The sequence below is a fragment of the Acinonyx jubatus genome, chromosome A1 (assembly GCF_027475565.1).
Source record: "Acinonyx jubatus isolate Ajub_Pintada_27869175 chromosome A1, VMU_Ajub_asm_v1.0, whole genome shotgun sequence".
Taxonomy (NCBI): domain Eukaryota; kingdom Metazoa; phylum Chordata; class Mammalia; order Carnivora; family Felidae; genus Acinonyx; species Acinonyx jubatus.
The window spans coordinates 186056945-186069195 of NC_069380.1; the positions used below are offsets into that span (position 1 = coordinate 186056945).

At 42.5% G+C, this 12251-nt stretch overlaps 1 long non-coding RNA gene across 1 annotated transcript in view; it reads right to left on the reverse strand.

Annotated features, from left to right (window-relative positions):
* LOC128311016 (uncharacterized) overlaps positions 1-12122 on the reverse strand; it is a 52747-nt gene extending 40625 nt beyond the window's left edge. The window contains exons 1-2 of the long non-coding RNA XR_008288949.1: positions 11985-12122; positions 9423-9610 (exon numbers count right to left, since the gene is read on the reverse strand). This is a non-coding gene — a long non-coding RNA (uncharacterized LOC128311016). The remainder of the gene's footprint in view (positions 1-9422; positions 9611-11984) is intronic.
* Between the last annotated feature and the right edge of the window lie 129 nt (positions 12123-12251).

Genomic DNA, 12251 nt, shown 5'->3' on the forward strand with positions numbered 1-12251 from the left:
CTCCATCCCTTTTCTCCTGATCACAACGTAGCCCCTTCCTTCAAATCTATTGTGACTGTCTCCTGTTTCATGTAATCTGCCTTCATCCTCCCGGGTGGGCATGCTCTCTCTGCCTCTTAAGTTCCCATGGCACTTCGAGTGGTCTTGGAGCACTTCTCTCATCCTGTCCTGTTTAACAGCCATCTGAGCACTTGGCTTATTTCCCCTGCTAAACTGTAAACTCCTCATGGAAAGGGATTCCCTCTCAACTAAATGATACACTACGCATTCAATAAGTACAATGGATGAGTGAATGGATGAAAGCATGAATGAATGAATGCACTTGTTTCAACGCTTCCGTGGAGAGGCTCTGTCTTCCTAGATGTGTTTGGTGCCTGCATTGTACTAAAAGCACTTTTGTCCTGAGCACTTTGAAGAGAAGATAACTGTTATTTCATCACTTTTCACCTAGACCAAAGAGATATCAAGAGAAGTCATATTCGCTCTGATTCTTAGTGCAGAAATCTAAGCTTTATTATACCTTGGCAAGTTTTACACACACCCTTTCCAGAAGTTGCAATCAGTCAGTGCAGTCAGATCCAACCCATAGACATGCTTGTTGTAGTGATTACAATATTGTTTTTTGAACGGAGTTTGAGGTATAGTCACTTTGAAAGACAGCTTGACAGCTTTTACAAGACTAAACATACTTTTACCATCCAATCCAGCAATCACTGTCCTTGGTATTTACCCAAAGGAATTTAAAACTTATGTGCACACAAAAGTCTGCATATGGATGTTTATAGCAGGTTTATGTGTAACTGGAAAAACTTGGAAGAAACAAAGATGTCTTACAGTAGGTGAATGAATAAATAAACTACAGTACATCCAGGCAGTGGAATATTATTTAGCACTGAAAAGAAAGGAGTATTAAGTCACGAGAAGGCATGAAAGAACATTACTAAGTGAAACAGGCCAATCTGAAAAGATTATACACTGTACAATTTCAACCATAGGGCATTCTGGAAAAGGAAAAATTGTGAAGACAATAAAAGATCAGAGGTTACCAGGAATGGAGAGAAGAAGGATGAATAGGTGGGTGCAGAGGATTTTTAAGACAGTGAAAATAGTCTATATAACATAATGGATGTATGTCATCATACATTTGTCCAAACCCACAGAATGTACAACATGAAAAGTGAATCATAATGTAAACTATGGACTTTAGGTGATAATGTCATGTCAGTGTAAGTTCATCACCTGAAACAAACTTACCACTCTGGTGGGGATGTTGATAATGGTGAGGCTGTATGTGTGAAGGTAGGGCAGATGGTATATGGGAATTCTTTGCACCTTCCCCTCCATATTGCTGTGAACCTTAAACTGCTCTAAAAAATAAAGGTCTTATATTTCTTAATGTTTATTTTTGAGAGAGTGCAAGTGAGGGAGGGAGGGGCAAATGGGGGGGGGCGCAGGGGATCTGAAATAGGCTCCATGCTGACAGCAGCAAGCTGGATGTGGGGCTCGAACTCAAGAGCTGTGAGGTCAAGACCTGAGCCAAAGTCAGACACTCAACCGACTGAGCCACCCAGGTGGCCCAGGTCTTAAACTTTAAAAATGGAATTTAAACTCATTTAGATGGTACATGACCACCCTAGTATTTTGATGTCTCCAATGCCATCCACACGTGGTACCCTTCCCTTGTTTACTTTTCGTACCTGGCTCCTAAAAGCCCCAGAGTTTATCATCCCACAAGTATAGCATAATAAGGGCCTTTACTTCAAGCCTTGGCTCTAAAACTTTCCAATAGAACAATGAGAGAATCTGAATAAAGATATGTTCATTTCAAATGCAATAATTCTGAGTGGATATAGAAGAAAATGAGGTATGAGCATCTGGAACTGTAATTGAGGACCGTCTGACTGTGTTAGTTTTATGACCAAGGACGCTGAGAGTTCTTGTTGCCTTCAGAAGTGCCTGAGTATCCACTGGGAAATATTTTTTATAATTTATTCATCAACCGCACCAATTTTTGCCTGATAGTATTCTAAATACTGTAAGATTTAGAAGGGAAAGAGGCATCTTGACACGAAGAACCTTATAATCTATGTATATAGCCCTGGAGGATAACAGTCTTAAAATAATAAAAATAACTTACCAGGTACTGAGTGCCTGCTGTGAGCTAGGTTCTGTTCATAAAGCCTGTGAGTCCTCTATATACAGTATGTACCTCAATCTTCACAACAGCCCTTTGTGGTAAGCACTAGGAAAGGTATCCACATTTTAACATGAGAAAAGTGCAGCACAGAAAAATTGACCTTTCCCAATGCCATATAGAAAATAAATCTGTGTTTAAGCATCTGGGCTCTTAGAGACTGTTACATTTAACTATGTCTTAGACTCCACCTCAAAAGGTAGGATGAGTTTACTTTAAATGAAATATGTAGAGAGAAAAGGTGGCTCCAGTTCAGGTCATCCAAGTTTAAAAGGATATATTACTGCTTCCCATCTCAACCCCCAATAAAGTCATGCTTCTTCTGCATAAATTAACCACTGGCCCCACTCTCCATGTGGCATACCATGACAAAAGTCAGTGGATCCAGGAGGAAACTCACATGGCTACACCATGCAGAGAGAACTCAGATCATTCAAGGTGAAGATACAAATGCAACATTTCCAAGGCTAGGATTTCCCCACCAGGAAGTGACTCTCTGGTCAACTGCCAGATAGAACGAGATAGCCTGAAGTCAACCTAGGAGCCCTTCTTCATTCAGAGTGTATTTTTTCATGTCTAAAGTGTTGACCAATGAGAACACATCTTATCTCTGAGTGATACTGTGTGTTCTCTGGCTGATTATCCTTACATCACAAAAATGATGTAAGGATATCTCTCAGTTCCCATGGGAACTGGTTTCATCAGTATCCCAACCAACCTGGAAAATTTACATATGTGGTGTCATGCAGAAAGAGAAAGTTAAATTGCCTTAAAGTCAACTGGTTCTACTGACTACTATTCTTTGAGACAACATGGTATTTATATTGCAGCAAGGTTCTGGGGCATTCCAAAGACAGGTCTGCTCATCTGCTCACTAATCTTCACACTTTCTCTCACTCACCAAGAATGGCATCCAGCTAAGGAAATAGATGAGAGCAACCAAAGAAATGTGCTGGTGGAGCCGGGGGTTAAATTTCTTCTTGGCATGTTCTATAACTGCCTTCTGGCAGGATGTTCCTGATTACAAAGCACAAGGCCCCAAGGCTTAGCTAACTTAACTGCAGGTTCTGACAACCACCAACCCTTCAGAATCTGAGCATTCATTTCTTCATCAAGGGCTCCAAAATCGCTATTGCATATCACATACTCATTTCCTCTTTCTTCACCAGCACATGCTTTCATGCTATTGCTGAAGATCCATACGTGTTTCTCCTGCTTTTCCTCCTCTCCCCTATCAAAAGTAGTCAGACTGTGTTAGCACTCTGGGGTATCGCTGGAGGTTTAAGGACAAATAGGATACAGATTTCGGAAAGAGTAGCAAGTTTGCTTCCTGGAATTTTCACAGAAAATACTACTATGTACTCAAATACAGCTTTGGATTTAGCAGCAAAGGATGATATTGGTTCTATAATCTGAAATATCTAGTTCTATGGTCCCCAACCTGTATACCAAATCCCCCCAGGGTACCATGTAAATTCACAGAAGTGCCGTGAGGTATTTGAAAATCCCCAAAGGAAACACAGGGTACGCAACATCTATTGAGCACTTCACTGACTCAGGACTGCTCAGTGTGTCAATACTAGAGCATGCCACATTCCTTTCAATGACAGCATATCTTTGCAAAGCTATGTTTTCAGCAGTTACCATACTGTACCATAAGGAAATCCATGTGGAACAGGAAATGAAGGTGGCCGTGTCCAATCTGACTCCACACACAGCCCATTAGTAACTGCATGCCTTAAGAAGCAATAAAAATATTATTTTCTTCTTTCAATCTGTGCGTATTGTTGTTTTCAAATGACTACTAAAAAGTTGTCAGAACATAAAGACTTATCAAGTTGTCTGGACCTACCTACTTAATAAATGAAACCATTAGGTATCTCTTTTGGCCTAAGGGCGCCATGAAAAAAGTCACTGAGGCACTCAGGGTTCTGTAAACTGAGAAGGTTTAGAAACCTCTGCTCTGGTCAGTAATGTTTTCCAGCTCCCAGGGACCTCATTTGTACCGATCTGATTACAAAGCATATCTAGGTGTTGGTTTGGTATTGTGGCTGCTTCAGCTCAGTGACTTTTCCACCTTTCAGTGCCAAAGGTACCCACGACACAGGCCATCCTAACTAGTGCACACAGCCCAGGGCCTGCCCAGCCTTGCGGGGCATTTCCCACAGCCCTCTGCTCTACTCACACTGGCCCTCTTTCCGCTCCTCAGACACACGCAGCGTTCTCTCATTATGGGGTCTTCTTACTTGCTTTTATCCTGTTCACTTTCATCTTAAATGCCACCTCGTCAGGAAGGCCTCCCCCGACCTATTGCAGCCAGGTCTCTCTGTTATTCCATCTCTTCCACCTTTCATTTCCTTCTTGGTATTTTGTCCCTCAGCATACACGTATTTACTTCCATGGGGGCAAAGTCTCTATTTGCTCATTGCTGTGTCCGAAAAACTTAGCACAGTGCCTAGGATATAATTGTCATTCAATAAATAACTGTGAGGCAGACCAATGCCCGCATTTTGACTCTGGCCCTGTCAAGCCCAAAGAATTCAAAAGGCTTTTCTGGGAAACAGCCCTTCACATAGAAACATGGGCCAATTGTATCAGTAGCCCTGGCAGAAGTCTCTGGTCCAGGGTGGTATCTGAGATCATGAATCCCAGGTCTGCCACCTCCTTGCTGGTTGACACTCATTCTGTCTCTACCTCCAGGGTCTTTGCCTATAACAGGGTTGTTATGAGAATTAACAACCTGTCATTGGTGCTGTCACTGGTGCCTGGCAAGAAACAAATGCTCTAAATAAAAGTCAGCTGCCATTATGAGGACAGCATTCAAGGACTCCCCATTGATGCCCACATATCATCCTTAGGGGAAGTTTCTGCCTCAGAAACTGATGGGTCCAAATGACTCTTGCTCATTTTAAAATACATGGATCACTGCAAACAGTGATACATGGGCAGTTAATACCCAGACCCATCGGTTCCCCTTGCACAACTCATGATTGGAACCAAAAATAATCTGTATGGAACTCTGACTATCCAGTTGGATGCCAGAAATGGAGAGTGTTCACTGAATTACAGCTAATTTGTCTAGATGTGGCCTGCCCTAGGGCTCCAAACACTGAGTGTATTTGCTTGATCCTCTCACCCCTCTGCTTGCTTCCTTTTAACCATCTTCTAAGCTTCTGCCCAGTGGTACCTGGGAGCTTCTAATCACACGGCCGTGTGGCTCCCCTCTTTGCAGGGGGAGGACACATGAGTGCCGTCTTCATCCATTCATACCGGATTGCTGCTGCATTCTCTTTCCTGAGCCTTCTGCCCACAGTCTCTCCTCACCTCACCTAATCATATCTGGATGCATCATTTTCAAAAACCACTGGAATCACATCCTTCTCCTCCCCTCCTATAGCCCACATATCTGAAAAACAATTCTTCCTTTGGCCTCCTATATATGGCTTGGCTGAGGATAATGCCTTTCCTGCTAACCTGAGTAGCCCTCACTTCATAAACATAATATAGGGTGGCCTTGCGTGACAGATGGTACTGATGGACTTGAACACATGATGTTTCAATTTCAGCCTCTTGACTTACTAGCTACATTTTCTATGGCAAGTTAACTTCACATCTATGAGCCTCAGTTCTCTCGTCTGTAAAGTGGGCAAGACAGTACCTGCCTCATAGTTTTGTTGAGTCCTGGATGGGAAAACACACAGGAAACATAGCATGGTACCTGGCAGACAGAAGCATACTCAAAAATGTAAGCTTTTATTGTTTCTCATACAAACTCAACTCCTCATTCTTCAAGTCTCAGCTTAGACATCACCTCTCCTGGGAAGCCTTCTGTGACCACCATCCCAATGACGAGTATGTTTGTAAAGCACCCTACCCTGATCATCATCGTAAGATGTATCACACCCCAGTGTCATTGCCTCTTGGCTCTTTGGTTGCCCCCTAGGATGCGTGAGAGCATCACTGCAGGGGACAGCATTTCTACTACACTGCCATAGCATCTGGCATAAAGTAAGTGCTCAGTAACATGTAGTCCAATGAAAAGTAATTAAAGAAACAAACTACTAAAGACAAAATCATTATTAAAATTTTGCTATTACATGACCTAATAATTGCTCCATCATAAGACCAGAAACTCGTCTGGGAATGAACCACATTCCTTTTTTATATTATTTAATTTTAGTAAGAGTTACCATCTATTAACCCATCTTTTTTTCTTTTTTTAATTTTTTTAAACATTTATTAATTTTTGAGAGACAGAGAGAGACAAGAGTGTGCGCAGGGGAGGGGCAGAGAGAGAGAAGGAGAGAGAGAGACACAGAATCCGAAGCAGGCTCCAGGCTCTGAAATGTCAGCACAGAGCCTAACGCAGGGCTCAAACCCACAAACGATGAGATCATGACTCGAACTGACTGAAGCTTAACTGTCGGACGCTTAACCGACTGAGCCACCCAGATGCCCCCGTTGACCCACCTTGTACATAGAATGTAATTTGATTTTTGTATCTACTCTCAGAGCTGTACACTATCAGAGGTCCCATCTTCCTCAGATGAGGACACTGAGACTCAGAAAGTTGAAGTGATTTGTCCAAGGTCATCCATGTGGCAGAACTGAGCAGAGACCAAAACTCAACACCGATCAACTCCAGGGTCTGTTTGCTGTGCTGCTTTTTGATAGAAGTGAGGATGCTGCTTTTCCCTTTTGCTAAATTTCTCTGGCCTCTCAAATACTCCAGAGTGGCATTTCATCATCATTGGTGCTTATGCCACATACACGGTAGTGCCCTAGGTGTAAATCAGTTTGGTGACTAACCGCCCGGTACCAAGCCACATATTTGTCTTGGCATTATTTAACTTTCACGCCTCATCGGGTCTCCCCAACATGAGCAAATCCTGTAGGCGGCAGTGCCCACATCAAACCATTCTATCTCCCATGGTCTAAAGGTTGTTACATATTCACGTAAAATGACTGGAAGGTCTTTACCAAATGTGACAGGTAAGTTTGAACAGCCTGCCTTGGATCTGTGGTATAAACAGTTTTCACACTGGGGAATCCAGGAGGCACCTACAGAAGACAGACATATCTAACAACCTTTGTACTATTTGATTTTTTTTTTAACCAGGGGCATGAGTTATTTTTTTAAAGTACCATCAAAAATAAATAAAGATAGATCAATAAATAGAAAGGATTTTTTAAAGCCAAAAATTGGAGAGAAAATGACAGGGCAGGAGACCAGGGTCAATAGCTGCCTTCCAGGGAAGGTTTCCAGAGCAAGATATAATAAAAAAAGCCCAGATGAATATAAACGCCTAATAAAGAGAGAAATTAACATAGGCTCAAATATGAGTCCTAGACCAACAGTCACAGTGGAAGATGCTCCAAAACTCAGGCCCTGATTTTTGGTCCAAGCTACTTCGTGTCTAGAGAATTCTATGCTCCCAGAAATTCTAGCAGTAGGAATATGCTTTATTGAACGATGATTTAACAATTTACCCTACAGATGCAGGGGTGGCCAATTGATATGCAATAATTGTCTTTTGGTTTGAGTTGACGTGGAAAGACGCAGTAGATGGTAGCACTTCACCCCAGATGTTTGCCCTCTCCACCTTGGTCCCACCTTGCTTGGTTCTACCTGTCTCAGGTGACAGTAATACCAGACCAACTGTTCCCGCAGCTTTCTAACATAAGCATTTAGATACCTCTGCAACCCTACAGCCCAGGACACACCCACTTCCGGCCTGCACACCCATTCCTTTCACTGGGATTAACATAAAATTGCACTTAGAAAGGAAGAGAAAAAGATTTCCATATGCAAATGAAGATATCAATGACAAAGTGGAACACTTGTATTACTGTGCAGTCCGTCCAGTCTAGCAGGCAGAGATGCCCACTTGGGCAACGGACTTCTGCAGTGACGGCATCCGACATCCACTGCCTTCAGAGCAGACCCAGATGGAAGGGTGACTGTAGAAATGTGACCAGACTCACTGTTGAAGGGAAGGAGGTAAGTGAAGACACCTCAGCCCCTTTAAAAAAGAAGCTGACTTTAGGGATCTCTTATAAAGCATTAAAACAAAAAACATATCTGAATGACACTTGAAAATTTGAATGAGATCACTTTGGACTGCCTTCTGCTTCCAGGAAACACCACACCCATGACACTGGGTCTCCACTGCCACCCATAAAGTCCAGCGCTTCAGCAGTGACACAGCAACTCTCATCCCAAGAGCACATTCAATTACGTGACATAAATATGGACCATATCTAACCTAGCACTGTCCGGTTCTAGAAAGCAAATTCCTAACCACGACGTATTCTGCCTTTTTTGCGTGCTTCATTCATGTCTTTTTTCAATGACATTTTTTCTGACTAGAGAAGTAATACATGTTCATTATAGGCATTTTGGAAAATTAAGGAAATCAAAAAGAAGACAAAAATCATCTATAATCATACCACTCAGATTATTCACTGTTAAGTTTTTGGCCATAGAACCTCCAGTCTTTTTTCTTAAAAGCACACATCCCACAGGTATGCTGTTTCAAACGGGCACATGCACCTCAATATTTATAGCAGCACTATCAATAATAGCCAAAGTATGGAAAGGGCCCAAATGTCTATCGACAGATGAATGGGTAAAGAAGATGTGGTATATATATACAATGGAACATTACTCGGCAATCAAAAAGAATGAAATCTTGCCATTTGCAACTACGTGGATAGAACTCGATGGTATTATGCTAAGTGAAATTAGTCAGTCAGAGACAGACAAATATCATATGACTTCATTCATATGAGGACTTTAAGATACAAAACAGATGAACATAAGGAAGGGAAGCAAAAATAATATGAAAACAGGGAGGGGGACAAAAACAGAATAGACTCTTAAATATGGAGAACAAACAAAGCGTTACTGGAGGGGGTGTGGGAGGGGGGATGGGCTAAATGGGTAAGGGGCACTAAGGAATCTACTCCTGAAGTCATTGTTGCACTATATGCTAACTTGGATGTACATTTTAAAAATAAATTAAAAAAAATAATAATAAAGATGAAAAAAAGGCACACATCCCCCATGCAAGTGGGAGCTACTTCCCATGCCCCTAAACTAGAAGTGTTCCCTCAAAGCAGCTAATCATTTGAGGGAATAACACTTGGTCTTGTGTGAAATTAATTGTCATATTTCTTTACTTCACTGACAGCCCTAACCACTTATATTTGACTCTCAGTCACCTACCTGGTTCCCACCCAGTTGGAGTATCCATTCCTCTGGGATCTTGATCCTCTCCACAGCTCAGGGCAAAACAGACTAGTGTAAAACCTGACTTTCATTGTGAGCCCATTCCCTTTCTCAATGATCAGTTTATAGGTGACCAGGAAGATGAGGAGAAGAATACGAGGACTTCCAGGGCAAATTCTTTGCTCCTAAGAGAGACACACAAGGAAAAAACAGTCCTTTATTATCCTAGATGCTGTCCTGTGTGGATGAATGCCTAGAACCAGAGAGCTATTTTGGGAGGCTGAGAGAAGCTAGCTGGAGATTAAAGCTCAAAGCGCCCTAACTGATCCAGACAGAATATTCTAGGTGACCTCCAGCAAGATACAAGTAACCACTAGACACAAAACAGACTATTGGGAGAAAACAGCAATTTACAGAAGAATATGTATAGTATGACCCTATTTATATAGCCAGATAGATATAAATGCATAGAAAAAAGTCAGGAGTAGACTCTGGAGGAATATACATGAAAATGTTGGCAATGGTGACCTCTAACCACCATGTGAATCAGGGCTTCAACTTTTTATTCTGCATGTATTTGTAGTGTTTGAAGTTTTTACAGTAGCATGCCTGCATGTATTGCTTGTGTAATTTTTTTAGCATTTTAATTTTAAGGAGTATGCAAGGCTTCCCCTTTATTTGAAATTTGTATTAGAAAGCTCAGAGCATTCATCTTTAAAAAAAAAGTTTTGGGGCGCCTGGGTGGCTCAGGCAGTTGAACTTCCGACTTCGGTTCAGGTCATGATCTCATGGTTCATGGGTTCGAGCCCCGCATCAGGCTCTGTGCTGACAGCTCAGAGCCTGGAGCCTGCTTCAGATTCTGTGTCTCCCTTTTTCTCTGCCCCTCCCCTGCTCATGATCTGTCTCTCTCTCTCTCTCTCTCTCAAAAATAAATAAACATAAACAAAAATTAAAAAAAAAAGTTTTGTGGTCAGAAAACTCTTCAAGTTATTTTCAGTTTCTAGGGGGATCCTCTCCTTCTTACAGTTCAGCCTGCCTGCTGTTTGCCTGCAGACCTTACTTTTCCACAGGAAGAATCTGAGGGAGATCACAGGCTGTGGTTCAGTTTACTTGGGGCAGAGTCTGGACTGTGATATGGGGCAAGGTGATAAACATCTTCTATGAAATCAGGATGATGGGCATTTGGCTGACATTACCAGAGTGCCGTCCGACCTTGTGAGTGTCCAGAGATAAGGAAGGCAAAAGATGTTATCTCTGGACAGTGGCGCACTGGGGTTATTCAAAGTGTCTCAAAGTGCAGGCCAAGATCCCCACAGCAGAGTCACCTGCAAGCTCATTAAAATGCAGATTCCTGAGCCCCACCTCAGATCTACTGATTAACAATCTCTGAAGGTAGCGCCTGAGAACCTGAATTCTTTATTATCTGCAGATAAAGTGTGAGAAGTACTTTCTTCATAGGCAAACTGGACTTGTCAAAATAGTCGGGCCTGTGGCAGAGATGGGGCAAGTGCAGGTTCTTCCTTCTCATCCTGGTTATCTGGATGCTCAGGGCCAAATGAGTGGCTAGCTGCAGCCACAGGGTTTCATGGCATGAGGGCTATTAGGAGCTCTATCTCAGGCTCCTCCCATTAATTCTGTCACTCATCTTCTAGCTTCAATGTCCCCCTAGCAAGCTACCAAAAGTCTTCCTGGGACAGGCAGGATAGATAGATAGATAGATAGATAGATAGATAGATAGATAGATAGAGATAGATAGATAAATCAGCCACTTATTAAGCATTTAGCCAGGATGCTGTGCTAAGTGCATTGCATCTTACCTCATTTAACCTCACAACATACCTAAGATCGGGTACTATTATTAACCCCATTTTACAGATGTGAGAACTGAGGCTTAGAGAAGTTAAGTAATGTGCACAGCAGGTGCCGGAATTCAGGTCTACTTGTCCTTGGTGCAGGTGGTCCCACACACTTTCACACAGGACTGGTCCTGGGGCTGCAATCTGAGCCGGGGCAGGGGTGGGGGGGAGCAAGGCTTACCTTGAACATGCTTTTGCAAAACTAGCACGCTATTTTTACTTAGATTTTATATTCAAATCAGTTTTTTTTAATTCTGAGGCTGCTTTTATGAACACATTGGTAAAATGGTTTTGTCTTACTTGTCTTATTTTATGTAAGTATGTACTTAAGGAAGGCCACAGAAGGGCTCCCCTGTGGTGATGCAGCCACTGTAAACAAGCTGGTGAAACTATTTCTGCCAACTTTATATTAAGTTTTCTGTTAAGTAATCTTTGATGACTTGTTGGGAGTAGTAAACACATTTTTACAGAAAGAAACCCCCCCATTGGTACATATTTTAATGTATGTATGTGTGTGTGAGTGTACAGGTGCCTCATATAACAACAAAAATCAAACTGTGGAAAGGTCCCTTCCGCATCACCGTCCAGCTATATTCGTCAGAGATGCCCATGGTAACAAGCAGGAGAGCTCACGCGTGAGCACACACACACACACACACACACACACACACAGTATCATACAACCCAATACAATGCAACTTACTTTGTTCATATCTACATATGACTTGGATACAGGACGTTTCACTTTGTTGTTTAACTTGAGAAGAACTTCTGTTTCCCTTGAAGCCTAGAGGGCAGAGGAAGTGGGAGAAGGCACTCGGAGCTCGAGGTACTGTCTCCGCCCAAGCCAGAGCACCAGGTCAGATAAACAGTGGGACTGCCAGCTCAGCAGCCCCCGCCCTCCCCGGATGGGTCAAACGGAGGGAGGAAGTGTGCGGTTGGGAAGCTCCGCTGCTCTCGCCCGGTCTCC